At 41.0% G+C, this 16208-nt stretch overlaps 1 protein-coding gene across 16 annotated transcripts in view; it reads right to left on the reverse strand.

Moving 5' to 3' along the window:
• The window catches only part of SERGEF (secretion regulating guanine nucleotide exchange factor), a 225045-nt gene that overhangs the window by 134646 nt on the left and 74191 nt on the right, over window positions 1–16208 (reverse strand). For 2 of the 16 annotated variants that reach the window (XR_010147503.1, XR_010147504.1), the window contains exon 10: window positions 4017–4125. The exons of the other annotated variants lie outside the window; for them this stretch is intronic. The gene's annotated coding sequence lies outside the window, so the exon portion shown is untranslated. The remainder of the gene's footprint in view (window positions 1–4016; window positions 4126–16208) is intronic. 16 annotated transcript variants of the gene reach the window in all.

Here is a 16208-nt window from a genome sequence, read left to right on the forward strand (position 1 = left end):
AACAAGCAGAACACTGAGGAGAAGCTCTGGAATCATACCTGGCTTCAAATACTGCTCGTTCTTTTGTGTCCTCACTGTATGACTTGCAGTCTCAGTTTCCCCATTCATAAATGTAGATTCATGGGGTTTCTGTGGAAACTAAATAACATACCATGCACCTGGCACAATGCACATAAGGGAGCTATTTACATTTTGTTCTCTATTCCCTTTACTCCTTTTGTGTCCTGGAAAAGTTAGAATGGTTTCCTATCTGGATACTGGGTTCACCTCTTTTGATTTCAGATTAAAACTGCCATCCTAGTCTCTGCTGGTTTGAAACTAACTTCCACCTGGAGGTTACCCTAACAGAAAGAAATCTGGGTAATGACCACGGGGCCAGCCCTTTCACTTCTCTCCTTCCTCTGACCTCTGACAGTCCCATCCCACCTAGATATACATCAGTTTGCATTCCTCTCTAGCTGACCCATCTATGAGGTCTGCCTGTTTCCCTGTCCCTGCAACCTTCTTCTCCTGTCATCAGCTGATTCCCGTCTATTGGTCCAGCCCTGCCATAGGCCCAGGTCTAGCCAGGCTTCTGCCCTCATCCAGTTTAGCCTACTGGATCCTTAGTCCCTGGAGAGCAGAGGCCATACCTCAGTGCGCTCAGCTCTGTAAGCAGCTCAGGATCCAGTACACAGCAGAGGCCGGCCAGAAGTGGTGGGGTGAGAGGGACTCGGTGCCAGAGGGCCCAATCCTGGGACATGTTCTTAGAAGTTCTGTCCTGAGGCCAAGAAAAAATTTCCTAGGATGGAAATGCTCCAGGAAACCTAGGCAATGACAAATGAGCTGAGCACAGGCAATCTCCAGAGACTCCTGGTACTCCAGAAACCTTCACACTCTCATGCACATTCCTCACACGCTTGCTGCAGATTATGTGAATGGGGCCTGGACCAGGGTGGAGGCAGTACAGATTCCAGACTCACTGGGAAGGGAGGTGTTGCAGATGGACTAATGAGAATACAGAGAGTGAAGCAAAAGGTGACTGAGATTTTGAGTCCTGGTTACAGGGGAAAACAATTTAACACAGTGCTAAGTGCTAGGGATGCAGAGGTGGGTGTACACACAGCTCCAGCCCTCCCCCAGGATAAGTTAGTTCCCAGCCCTCTGCTGCCATAGCACCCTGGACACCCTCATCATTGCACTCAGCATCCTGGACTGACACTATGACTTACCTGTCTCACCTACTACATCACAAGCTCCTTGATGGAAGAGACTATGTCATATTGAACTTTATATCTACAGCCATCTAGCATAGTGCATGGTACAATTCCCAGGCCTACCAATTACTAGCTTTGCCAAGTCATTTAAACTCTCTTAGCCTCAATTTCCTAGTCTGTAGAGTGAAGATGATAATAATCTCTAGACCCAAGGAGGAAGAAATGAGTGAACTTATCTAAAGCCCTTACTTATCCCAATCCCTGACTGAGAGTCAATACTCAAAAAGGGTTAGCTAGTGAATGAATTTGGGGCAATGAATTTGAGGTAAGAGACAGAGAAAAACATTCAAACAAATGGTTCTGGAATTATGTAATAAATAATATAGTAGGAATACATTTGAATTACTCTGAGAGCAGAAAGGAAAGCACCAAATTTTGCCTTGGCATATATAGAAAACTTCACAGAGGAGGTAACACTTGAACTAAAATCTAAAGATCTAAAATCAGGCCAAAGGAAGGCCATGTGTGAAGTCAGAGAGGCAGGAAAGAGAACCTGGTATGTTCAGGAACTGCAAGTCTGGCTATAAGAAGGGTCTGTGCAAAGGAATGGTGGTGACACACAGGGTGAAGAGATGACTTAGAGCCAAAAATTCCCTGCAAGCTCTGCCACAGAGAATGGATTTCTCCTGGAAGATACTGAAAAGCCACTGCAGGGTTTTGAGTAAGAGAGTGAAACATAGAAGCACTGTGGTGGCAGTGTGGAGGGTAGAAAAAAGGGGCAAGACTGGAGACAAACATAGAACAGTGGGGGTGCAGGGGGTGATTTGGGTTGAGAAGAAAAGAATGGAGATGGGGTGGAGAGAGAGGGAAAATGAAGCTGGCCAGCTCAAGAAGTTAGGTAGAAACTGAGTCTCAGAAAAATTGCAACTGGCCCTTGGCATTCCCCAAGGCTTCTTCACATAAAGTGTAGGTCTATGAGTTGTAATAAATCACCTTCCCTTCATGTTTGCTGTCTTACCATTTGTGCAATAGAGGAGCATGAATATGGAAAATTCCAGCTGAAAACTTTGACCGCATGAACAGGCCCAGAGGTCACAGTCACCACTGATGGTTAGATGAAACCATCTACAAACAGGCCTGGGATCCCGGCCAGCAATTTTTTATTCACATGCAAACTTGGGGATGGAGTTCCACTGACAAAATCTTTCAGGTGTACTCTTTTTTTTCTTTTGTTTTTTAAGCCATTTACAGGAACCCAAGGTCCTCCTTGTACTTCAGAGAAATGCTTTGTATTTAATTTGTTCTTAAAGAAAAAAACAATAGCCTCTTTGCTCTACATGACTAGGCCACTGGGCACCACGAAAGAGATACAGTAACCCACCAAGTCTCTAAGGTCCCAGAAGTCCATCTGTCTGTCACACACATCACAAACACACCACTCATGGCAGAAGAAATACACTACTGCAGGGTGAAAGGGACTGCATTCTAGAAGCCTTCTGGAGGGCAAAGGAGGGAAGAGAAGAAGAAAAGAAGGGTGAAAAAGGGGGAGGGAGTGTTCAAGACCATACATGACCACTTCTGCTAAACACAAAATAGTTGCCTTTTCTGCTTCTTTCCTTGCTTTCAATCTAATTAGACAGAAAGAGCTAATGAGTAGGCAGCAATGGTGCTTGGTTCAGCTGTTCCAGACCCTAGTGTTTCCTCCTTATTAAAAATAAAGAGACCCAAGGGCTCAATTTGGTAAAAATGCACACAGGGAGGCACATTTCCATCCTACAAAAATGTTTTGCATTAAAAAACCATATCTGTTTAATAGATACCAAAAATTAAATGTACAATAGCAAGATCCCTGGCAGTATCTGTCTGCATTTTTGGAAGTGTCTTCAAAGACAGAACATTAGAATAAGACTCAAAAGACCTGAATTCCAGTGTCAGCTGTACCATTTACCAGCTGTGTGATCTTGGGCAAAATATGTAACATCTTGAGCCTCAGCTGCCTTACTATCAAATGAGTATAATGCTCTGCCTGTCTCACAGAGTCTGGGGGAAAGAATATATTTTGAAAACTATAAAGCACTTTGCTAATACCTACTCAGTCAATAAATATTCACTGAGAGCCTACTAGGTATTAGGCATTGTTTCCCTTCAACTGTTAATGTTATTACCAATATTCCACCCCTTCCAGCTCAGTCATTAGATGTCAGTTTCAAATGCAGACAGGTCTATGGTCTCAACCCAACCTCTCATTCACCCAGTTTTTTTTTCCCAATTGGGGCATTAGTCACTTGCCTCCATCAGGAGATATCTAACGACATCTCAGCCCTAAGAGGCCCTGAGACATGTTAGTACAAATGATGATGGGGAGAGGAGCCTCTGCCACCTCTGCTACCCTAGAGGGCCTGATCCTAGGAAGCTTCCAGAATCTTACCCTCCACAACCACAGAACAAGACAGTTCTCACAAGCAGGGCCAGAGGCAGGGAGAGACAGGTAAACAGATGGAAAACCTGCATGGCTAAGTCTTTCCAGTATCAGAGTGCCTGGCTCCACGTTCACACCAGGTGACCTTTACTCCAGCGTACCCCTGTCTTCTATCAGGAAAGATTTCAAGTTTCAGAGGTTAGCAGCTCAGAAGCAGCCTCAGTGTGCTGCCCATTCCTGCCCTGATCTTGTTCCTTGGTTTCCATCACTGGGTGTCTGCCTTATTCTAGAAACCATGCTCTCCTTTATGCCAGAGGTTCAGCAAGTGTGACCCTGAATTGATTGTTTCCTCTATCCGAATCCCCACCTAATAAACCGTTTCACCAAGACCAGAGTCCTACCTTGCTATTACTCCAAAAGACTGTCTTGATGCAGAATCCACCTGGAGGGCCTCCTGAGACCAGAGCTCTAGGAATTCATCTCCACATCTCCCACTGTGCAGTTCAGTATCTGGCATGTAATGGGCACACAACAAATATTTATAGAATGAAAATGTTACCCACTGGTCTAGATCACTGCAGACTGTCTGCTCCTATGCCCCTCCCCAACTCACAGGACCTCTTTGACGGATAAACCAACCATTGCCTGTCACCATGTTCTCTGGCTGCTTTGTTGTTCCAACTCCAGGCCCCTGACAGGGTCTCTGGGTCAAACATACCTACTCTATTCCCGGTATGCCCTCTTTGCCACTTAGCACATCCTAAAAGCCAAAGTGCTAAGCAAATTCTGAAGTCTGATGGCTGCTTCAGTGTCCCAGACCCACCTTCTGCTCCTGGATTCTGAGGGTTAACCCACACTAGAGACTCATTTGGGGCCATCTGGCAATTTTTGGCACCACCCACTTCCCCTTGTCCAGTGTGGAAGGGACTCAAGTCCTGTTCAACAAGCACTACTGAACACAAAGCCTGGTGTCATAGAGAGGCTCTGCTTAAGATCCCGTGGTAAATGCCTCACTAAAACCTAAGAAAGAAGGGCTTCAGGCAAGTCTAGACTACCAACATACCCGATTTGGGTTCTGTGAGGCTGCTGTAAACATGAAAATGCAAGTAGGAAACCTTATTTCTGCTTCTTTACATTGCTAGATCAGCAGAGGAAAAGCACACATACAACACAGAAGGAAAATGATGACCTGAGTGTTGGTCCTGGTCTCTTCCACTAATTTGCTGTGTGACCTCAGGCAAGTCACTCTCCTTCTTTGGATTTCTGTGTCTTCCTTTGTAAAGTCACAATCTCAGATGTGATGATCCATTTACAAAGCCCCGTCTATGCCTGACATTTAGCAATTTCCTTGCTACTCAGACCACAGAATTGACATCATCTGGGAACCTGTTAGAAGTGGAAAGTAGCCCTACTGACTCAGACCTACAGAGCTAGAATCTTCTACATTTTAACAAGATCCCCAAGTGATTGCACACACATTGAAATTTGAGAAACACTGTTGTGCAGCTTCTCAGGAAGATCCAGGCCGACCTGGGGCATGACATCTTCTGCAAGAAGCTGGAAGAAGAAAGAGTCTGTCACAGGACTTTACTGAATGTGATTAGAAGCAGCTGGCTAGTAGTAAGGGCTGAGGAGAAAATGCTGCAAGATCCTTTTAAACTCAGCTGCAATCCATAAAATGTCTCTCAAGTACTTAGAGTCTCTAAATTTGAAGTCTTTAGATAAAATGACTTTAAAAATACTAATTATGCACGGAAGTCTAACCATGAACCAAGCATTAGTGAATCCAAAGCTCCTTCTGTACTGGCATGCTGCCAGCAGGCATGAACAGAGAGCTCTAAAATCAGCCAGGAGGTCACCTCTGAAACCACAGCATTTCTCCCAGCCTCACCTGTCTCCTGACTGGTCCTCACCTACAGAACTTCAGTCTCAGTTGGAATCTCACAGACAAGACCACATTGAAAGGAACACTGTCTGAGCCTAGACAGTATGGCAAAGGTGAGAGAGGGCTACAAACTCTGGGGTCACAGACCCACAGAGTCAGTCCATGGAGGAGAAAGGGAAGAAAGGGAGAAGCAGAGTGGAACCAGCACAGACTGAATATTTAGTGGTGAAGACTCCCGCTTCCAAATCCAGGGAGAAGCCAGTTTCTGACTTCTTATCTGTCTCTCCCACAGACTGCAAGCTTTGTGAGGACAGGACTGTTAAAACTTGTCTCTAGCTATAGTAGCCTGCACATAGAAGTCATTCAACAAATGTTTTATGAGTGAATGAATGAACGAACCAACCAATGAAAAAAAACCAATAAAGAAACAAGGACCAAAGATCATTCGCTTGGTTTCACCAGTGTCAGTCGAGACTACCCTTCAAACTCGTGAACTAAGCTTACTCCTCAGTCCAAAAGCCAGAAGAGAAGACCCCAAGGGGTCTAGGAGATTTAAACCTGAAAAAAAAAGGGACCCAAACTAGCTTGGCATTTTTTTCTGGACCAAGGTATGCTAACAAACAGGCTATTCTAACCTTTTCCAGGTTTTGTAATGTTTTATGTTACTCTTACCAGAATTTCCAGGCAAGAAATTTTTTTCTAGAAACTAGATGCTATTTATATTTTAGTTATTAAATGCAATGTGAAAGTACCTAACACATAATCATCATCTACATTAACATTTGTTGAAACTCAATCTATAGAATTCTATATCTCTATGTCATAAACTAGGAATTTTGCAAATAGCAGAATTACAGAACACTTTGGACCACCCACTTTTGTGAATATAAAATCACTTAAGTAAGGCAAGCTGACTTTGGTGGAATAGCCTTTATTTTTCATCCACTTACATAACTCGGCATTGTCAAAGTGCACCAATAACTGGTGCTGTCATCTCTCATGGCCCCAAGAAAAAACTCCTTTGGGGCTCTTTCTACATTTATTTTCAATTGCCAGATCCCCAGAGGAAAAAATCAAATCACTGACGCTATTTCAAACTTCATGCTCAAGGCAGCCACTAAGAGGATAATAGGGCAGCTCAGTTTTTGCTCTCTTTGAGACAGGAAGACACCCCATGGCTGTGAAGGAAAGGCAGGACACGTGTGTGGACATTCAAAATATAGCAAGGAAACCCAAAACAACAGAAAGACAAGAGGAGCTGGAGGAAAAAGCTGTTTGGAACTATGAATCATCCCAAGGTAACTTATTATGTTTTTATATAACAAGCAAAATGAGCTTTCAGCATTGCCATTCATTCATTGTTTTAGCCATTCATGCATTTGTTCAGCAAACATTTGTGGGTTCCCATTATATGCCAGGCGCTGTGCTAGGCAGGCAGGCAGCAGAACATCAGCCTACTACTGCTTACTATGTTCCTGCCACTCTAGCCTTCCTTCAGGTCTTTTGCAAGGTTGTTTCATGCTTCAACACAGTTCTCTGTGTAAATCCTCTTCCAAGAGGTCTTGCCTGATTTATTCCCCCATCCCACCCTGGACTAGATTAGGTCTACAGCATTTCCCACAGCATTTCCTTTTTAACATTCTACACATCCATCATTACTTTATAGTCTCAGATAGATAGTAAGCTCCATGTGAGCAGGGACTGCCTCTCCAGTTACGAGCACAGAGGCTAGAATATAGTAGGATTCGATACATATTCACTGAACAAATGAACAAACTGGGATTTATAGGCAAGCTACAGGCTCTGAGAGGTATAGCAGAATAAGTGCAGGATTTGGAGCTCAACAGACCCAAATCTGAACCCCAGCTGTACCACTCATTAGCTAGGTCACCTTAAGCAAGTCCCATAATCTCTCCGAGCCTTAGTTCCTCATGTGTGAAACACAGACAAAACTTCACAGAGATGTAGTGAAGATTAAATAACATGATGTGGGTAAAGTAACTGGCACAAAATAGATGCTCAACAAATGTTATCCTCCTACCCACTTCCCAACTTGCCTATAGTTACGAAAGAGTTGACAACACCAAGGCAGGGCCCCAATTCTATCAGAACTTATCAAAACAGGATTCAGGCACAGGAATAAGGGAAGGTCAAAGATAGCATCCCAGATGACATCTTACTGACTCCCAAGCTTTGAACTTGAGCTCCTTCAGTGTGTCTGACCAAGGTACAATACTAGGCCCAGGACTAAGCCTACAGATGGAGAATCCAATGGCTGCAGCCATGGGGAGAAGATGGCAGAGACTGAGCCCATTCCTTTTGGCTTTTGAAGCATTTAGACAAAAGCATACAAAGCTCCCTTCCCCATCTATGCTGTCCATAGGTAACTTAATGGAATCCAAAGGTCTACAAGTAAGCTTAGTTAGACCAGTGAGGTTAAAGGCAACACAGCACAACAGGAGGACTACACCTAGAATCAGATGACAGGGTTCAAGTCCAAACTCTGCCACCTACTGGATGTGTGATTTGGGACAAGAGTTTCCCTTATTCAGGTCTCATTTCACCATCTGTAAATCGAAGGGATTAGACTAGGATAGTGTCTAAGGGCCCTTACAGTGAGAAAGATCTGAGATGCTAGATGCATGTCAGTCAGCTGTAATCAGCAGGCAAAAGGAGAACTCTTCAATCACGCACACCACTGAGCTGACGTCTGCTACACTGCTCTCAATTACACTGCAGAAAAAATGGTCATAAGGAAGAGCTAATATGGTATTTCCTGAGCCTATTTAGTCTCCCAATTCAGCACTGCACCTGTTCCTTCTGCATTTGCAATTTACTAGATAATATCATCACAGGCACTCCCTGAAACAGCTACCATTTATTTGTCACTTGCTTCTGTATTTCAGGTATTCTTTCTTATTTTAAATAAGATTAGGTAGAGTATTAGAAAGACTAATCAATATAACTGCCAAATGAAATTTACCCAGAAAACAATTTTCTCCTTTGTTTCCATTGTAATAACAGCAATATCTATAATGAATTGCTGACCTGCAATAAAAATCATAGTACTATCAGAAAGAACATGGGGGCAAAAATATAATGCCTACTTCACAAACATGTAATGCCACACACAGTAAGGTAGCCCATTCATAACCCAGAACCTTTTTCTTACAGAAACACTGCAAATAATACTCAATGTCCTGGGCCTGCTGCCTTGCAATACTAACCACCTCCATCCAAACACATACCCAACATTCACTAAATGCCATTTAATATGTCCTACCCATTCTTCTTAGGGCTGGAGAACCACAGTAACAAGACACAATTACTGTCCTTAGACAAAGTCTCAGCCTAAAGGTCAAGTGGTCCCAGCTGTGAAAGAAAAAGTGGCAAACTAGAACCCAGTCCATATGCCACAAGGTGACTTCTGTGAGCACTTAGGCCAAAGAATGGACAGCAAAACATCACCCAATATCTGCATTATAAAAGACCACTTAATACTGGGGCTGTGGTTCTCAAAGCATAGTCCCAGACCTTAAGTATCAACACCACCTGGGAACTTGTTAGAAACCAAATTCTCAGACTCCTTCCCAGACCTACTGAATCAGAAACTCTGGGAGTGACGCCCAGCAATCTGTGTTTTAACAAGTCCTCCAAGTGATTCTGATGCATGCTGAGGTTTGAGAGTCACTGCCCTAAAGCATCCAAACTGCTGCATGTTTGCAGTAAAAATAGTAGAAAACTAAGCTTTCAATTAAACCTAAGAGAAAAGCAATAAAACTGGGTAAGAATAGGTTTTTCAATGTATCTTAAATATTGGTGTTTTGGAAAAAAAACAGCTTTGTCAGAGAAGGAAGAGAAAGAAATGCTGTGCTACATGTATACATACGTAACAAACCTGCACGTTGTGCACATGTACCCTAAAACTTAAGTATAATAAAAAAAAAAAAAAGAAAGAAATGCTCTGCTAATGCAACAGGGAATGTCTGTGCGTGTTCAAAAACCTCTGCGGCCTAAGGCCCTAGGCCTTTTCCTGTGTGGTGCTTCATTTCCAAATATAGGCCTTTTCTTCAACTGAGAGCCCATCACTTCAAAGGGTGTTCCCACACATTCGCTGGCAGATCTCTCAGACTCAGCAATCATAATTAAGGTCACTTTTTAAAAAAAACTCATAAATAAGAGGATGGAAAGTAAGAAGGAAAGGAGCAATAAATGTTCCTGGGGTCAATAATTTTAAAATGAAGGTAGAATTTTTGAAAGGGTGGAAAAATAAATGTGTGCACATATGAGAAAGAGACTGCTTAAAGTTGAATTTGTTGAGCTCTGAATAAAAAAAGAAAGATGGGAGGATCAGCCCTAAGAGGAGAAAGGAGCCACACGAGGAGAAAGGAGGTAATGAAGGAATATTGAAACATTTCTTAGCCTCTGCCACCAGGTGGTGAAATCAACCCAGCGCAGCTTAGTTGCTGTCCAGAGCTACTGCTTGGATTTATCTTTTCTTGTTTGTCATTGCATTGGGGTGGGAATAGAGGTGCGGAACAAATGGAGAGGCAGGGCAACTTCAAGCTGGGTGGCTGGGAACAGGGAGAGTATAATGAGAAATGGATTGTTTTTATGCATACTAATTCAGTGGCCCTAATTAAAGAGCATCATTATATTTTAAAATGCATGGACAATCACGTAATAAAAAGTGCTTATGATGATAAAGGCTATACTGAATTATACATTAATGTTTAACTCCAACTAAGTTTTAAAATAATACATTTGATTTTAAAATATCTGTTTTCCTGGAATGAAACTCAATGTCAAGTTAGGTCTAATGTTATCATCCAAATGCAATTTTCCTCCAGTATACCACAAAATGTTGAATACTGAGGAAGACAAATAATAATGAAAAGTCAGCTGTACTATAACAGCAAATTTCCTGTAGAGATGATTTGAGGTTCTACAGGTCACAAAGGAAAAGATACACATGGTTAATCATAAATCCATCTAAAGATAGTTCATTTCTATCATCTTTCATTTTAAATGGAGGCTTATACAACTCTTGGCTTGGAGGGTTGTAAATTTAATAATGTTGTTCCAATTCACTACTAGTCCTCATTGATCTTCTCTTATTTTAATCTGTATTGATTGATTAATGTCATCTTGTGACATCCAAATGGCAAATTGAGGAAGAAAAATGATATGCATTGAGTTGGACTTCTATTGGAAAGAGCACTAAACTGGGTATCAAGAGACCTGGCTTCTAACATGCTCTGTCACTACTAGCTACTGTCCCTTGGAAAGTCACTCCATCTATCTGGGCTTCAGGTTCCTCATATATAAAATTAAACAATAATATCTGCCATAATTCACCAAATTGTTGTGATAAGCAGATCAGAAAACAAAAAGTTGTTACTATGAGACAGTATCTATATTCCCTTAAGTTCAAAACAAATAAACCCTCTATTGAAGAACAAACTACTTGTAAAATACTTTTAAATTAGGCAAAAAAAAAAAATGCTGTTTTAAGTATTACAAATATATAGGTGGGCAAGTAGGAAAACTGGAAAATAGTTCTCAGTGTTGTTGAATCCCTAAATTTTGGATCATCAAAATAAGTGTCTTTGGGTTTGCATATTTCCAAATGTTGCTGCAGTTACCATAGTAACAGAGAGGCCCAGTCAGTTGGGTCAATCAATAATGGCCATGAACAAGTGGCTCTGCTTTTCCTATGATGACAGCCACAAGAAAGTTTCTACTAAAGCTGGTACCTCTATGTTCATACTTCTCTGCAGCGTTCAGTGTCAAAATGTTCATGGAATTAACAAGGCTCAAGTGGTTCTCAGAATAAATTGAATAATTAAAAAAACGAGAATTTTTTTTTAATATTGAGATACTTAAATGAAAGCTATTGTCCAGGTATAGATATCACTGCCATTATCCAGGAAGGGATACCAGTCAAATGGGTCTAGGGACAATTTACTCTGAATGTTTCTTTAACCGCTATATTAATAAAATGTAATATAATACATGGTAAATATGCACTCAGCAAAACAAGAGCTTGCAATCGCTCTCAATTATTAATGGATATTAAAATTCAAACAAGCCAAACCACCCCTCAAACAATTCAGATCACAGAGCTAGACAAATATTAGCTTGCTTCCCAGCTGGTAACCCAAACAGAGTTCAATCTAGTTATTCATTCAGGAAAAAAGAAACTGCCTATGTCATTTATCTTTAATTCATTGTCCTGTTGAATACATATATCTGACAACTCTCCTCTAGGTCAGACCACTGCTTAGACATTACTTCCACTATTAACTTCAACAATAGTCCACTTAAATAAAATGGGGCAATGACTGTGAGAACTTAATGTAAAAACTTTATAAAGACCCCCTAATCCTCTGGCAATTCCAAAGCAGATCTCTAGGCTTCAGGCTGTGTGACATTTTTACCTATGGAAGAAAGAGGAACTACAGACCAAGTGTACTGACTAACCTCAACCAAATGAATTTCTAATAGAACTATATAATCAGAAATTTTATCCTGATTTTCTTTTTGCATAAGTAAATGAAATTATTTGAAGAAAGAAAACTTCATCTACAATTCCACCACCTAATACCACGTCACATCTTTTTTTCATTATTCAACATTCCCTTCAAATCCATATCTAAGCATAAACAGGATTTTCACTCAAAGACATGACCCAGGTCCTATTTCTCACTTAATTTAGACAAAGATTTTCTCAAACTAAGTCCTATAGGGCCCTAGTGCTCCTGGATGTGCCTCAAGAGCCTGCCATCCTGCCAGTAGGCAGCCAAGTGATAAGGCTTCCTTCTCCCATCCCTGACCTTCCTATCCCTATTCCCAATTCAACCAGAACAGTTATATTTTTATCTGTTTTAGATTTTGATGCTCTGCATACAATTTTAAAATAAAATAAAATAAAATAAAAACGGTGTATTACTACTAAGCATTTAAAAATAAAAGAATGTTCCCAGCACCTCGGGCGGCCAAGGCAGGAGGATTGCTTGAGGCCAGTAGTTTGAGACTAACCTCAGACATAGTGGACCATGTCTCCACACACAAAAATTTTTTTTTAACTAGCCAGGCATATGCCACCAGATACTCAAGAAGCTGAGATGGGAAGATCTGCTTGAGCTCAGGAGTTTGAGGCTGAAGTGAGCTGTGATAGCATCACTGTATTCCAGCCTGGGAAACAGAGGGAGACAAAACAAAAACAAAACAAAACAAAAACACCAAAAACTAAGAATGTATAGAATCATGTAATTTTAGAGCTGGACAGAACCTTAGAGAACCAATGATTATATTTTACAGATGCTAAAAGAAGGCACAATGAGAAGAAAGACTTATCCAAGTTTATACAGGCAATTAGGAACGAGAATTGGATCCTAGGTCTCTATGCCCAACACAAAAGCCTTATTCCTAATTCAGGAATCATTCATTCACTCATTCAGTAAATATTTATCAAATGCTACTGTATGCCAGGCAGTGACTGAAGAACTGACACATCAAGAAACAACCACAACAATGAAAACCCTGCCCCCATGGTACTTACAGTTTAGTAAAGGAAGATAAATAATAAACACAACAAATGAGTAAAGAATACAGTATATTAGCAAGTGATAAAGCAAAGTGGGGAGATGGGGCAGCAGAGTGGAGGGAGCAGGATTAGAGGTTACAATTGATGAATTTCCTCAAAGATCACTGCCCATTCAGTCTTTATGTGCATATGTGCATTTGTGCTATAATTCATTAATTCAGGCTCACCAATTCAGAAAAGGAAATAATCTAATGGTAAATCTGCCTGAAATTTCCCAGGACTCTATCTATTCTTTTAATAGCATCCAAAGTAAATCAGTATAACAAGCAGAATGTTAAAACTATTTGGTAAAAATGTTAAACAGCACCTTAGAAGCACATACAAACATGATATTAATTGCTGCACTTGGCTCCACAACAAGCCAAGAATGTGGCCAAAAAGAATTAGAAGTGAGGACCTAGCTGCCCTATTCTTCTGGGTAATACTGGATAAGATGATTAAGTTCTCTGAGCCTGAGTTTCCTTATCTATAAAATAAGAGGGCAGGGTAAGATATTCTCTGAGGTTCTACATTATCATTTGAATATCAAAGCCCCCTAATGTGCTGAAAGCATTATGTAATATCTCAGTAGTCATATCAGCATTACGATTTGAATCCAAAGTAGCCCTAATAATAACACATTACATTTATAGAGTTCTCCAGTTTTCAATGTGTTTTCACATTCATTATTCTCATCTGACAAGTAACAGAACAAGATTTTTTTTTCATGTTCTAATAAAGAAGGCTGGCCCTTCAGTCAATCCAAAGTAATATGAAGCTTCCTGCTCTCTAGGGCGTACACTCTGATCCAAATGTGGCTCCAGCCAAGGAAACCAACAGGCATTTCACAGAGAGACTCACAGTTAGGGGTTCCATTCATTAGGGTTAAGGATGCCAAGAGTACATGAGATACCATTTCACGGGTACAGGGAGTTTTCAGATGAAGTACTTCAGACACTCAGGCATCTGCCACTATACTAGTGATGAGCGTAGGGATCAAGGATGAGAATGTGAACTTTAATAATTCTTGCCATCCTAAATATGTGTCAAGAGCCTTTTAAAAGTCTCTATCTTTTCATCCAGGAATCCTAATCCTAGAAATCCTTCCTGAGAAAATAATCAGAGATTTGACCAAAGATTTAAGTACAAAGATGCTGATCATAGCATAATTTTTGGTAGCAAAAACCTGGGAACAATCTAAATTTCCAAAAATAATCACATAAATTATGGCATATTCAAATAATACAATATTATTTTTAAATGTTAAATAGTTACTTTATAATATTTAAGTAATATAGGTAAATGTTCCTAATATAATTGTAGGTGGAAATATGAATATAAAGCAAACATACTATCTATAATGTCTCATATTTTTAAAAAATACATGTAGAAAAAAATATTTAAAATGTACTACAATGGGCCGGGCATGGTGGCTCACGCCTATAATCCCAACACTTTGGGAAGCCAAGGTGGGTGGATCATTAGAAGCCAGGAGTTCAAGATTAGCCTGGCCAACATAACCAAATTCCATCTCTACTAAAAAAGAAATACAAAAAACAGCCAGGCGTGGTGGTGCGTGCCTATAGTCCCAGCTACTTGGGAGGCTGAGGCATGAGAATTGCTTCAACCCAGGAGGCAGAGGTTGCAGTGAGCTGAGATCGTGCCACTGGACTCCAGCCTGGGTGACAGAGAAAGAGCTTCCCTCAAAAATAATAATAATAATAAATAAAATAAAATGTATTACAATGGTATAAGTGGTTTTCCCTAAGTTGTGAAATTACAGATGATTTTGGTGTTCCACAATTCTACAATAAGCATGCACACTTTCTATAACATGAAATTTAATATTATTTTTAAAAATTCCTGTCCTACCTACCTCACAGAGGTAGATAAAAAACAATATAAGGATGAACTTTCTAACAGTAAGAACTATCCTAAAATGGAATCTCTGGGGAGAGAGTTCAAGCTAGCAGTATGTGACCACATGGCCCCTGATTAGGTTAGACTTTACCTGGAATTCTACAGCCCCCTGTGAAATATCTCTACCCACAGGATATGTTACCCCATCCTTCCTGCCTAGTACCCTGATGCTCAGTGGTACATACTATTGGGGATAAAGCAAGTAGTCAGTGGCCAAGAAATAGAGATCCTCCAGGGGAACAACCCTAGCAGTCAATGGCCACTATGCCATCACCAGCTTGGCCACTATGCCATTACCAGCTTCTAACACCACAAGTGGTAAAAGCCCCTCTGTCCAGCAAACATATTGCTAGGACCTCTGCTACTGGTTCTAGGACGCTGTGCTCATGGACTTCTCTGAGGACCTAAAGTGGTCCAAAGGCTTCACTTTGCAGCTGTGGTCCCATATATACCATGGGAAAGGAAAGGAGGAGTCAGACTGTCAAATACAACCATCAGACATTTTATGCTTGACCCACCATTGGGTTTGGCCCACCAAGTATTTTAAAAGACAATATAGTAGGGATTTGGCTTGGTCACAATATAATATAAGCATCTTAACTTATACCTATATCCCTGCAAGAACCTAAAGTTGAGACAGGAAAAGTGAGAGGCAAAGTGACTTGTTGAAAGCCATACAGCAAGTTATCAGCAAGCTAGGTTTAGAACCCAAGTGTCCGGGCTTCCAATTCCATGTGTTACATAACAGAATCCCTAGCTCCTCAGGGACCCTAGACCCCTGATATTAGGAGGACCCCAGACCCCTGATATTAGGAAGGACCCCAGACTCTTCCACCTCCTATGGTTCTCTTTGCCCAAGACTGCAGGACACTTTAGTTATTAAGTTGTCAGTGACTGAGACATGAGGAAATATGAAGTTCATACTTGTAGTTAGGAGTAACTGACAGCAAGCAAACAGAAAAAGACAGGACATCCTTGGAACATATGGGTATATCGGGTACTCTAGACCCAAAGTCTTATACAGGAAGTGAAATAACATCTAATGCTAAGTAGATCTATGATACAAGTGAACATCCATATTCCTCACCAGAGGAGAGAGGCAGAGATACTTCATGGGTATCAGAAGAGGCTGGAGCAATGGACAAATGGGTGTTAGAAAAAAATAAATTGCTACCTTGGCTTCTTGGTCCTCCTTAGCCT

This window comes from Pan troglodytes, chromosome 9, assembly GCF_028858775.2.
Source record: "Pan troglodytes isolate AG18354 chromosome 9, NHGRI_mPanTro3-v2.0_pri, whole genome shotgun sequence".
NCBI lineage: Eukaryota > Metazoa > Chordata > Mammalia > Primates > Hominidae > Pan > Pan troglodytes.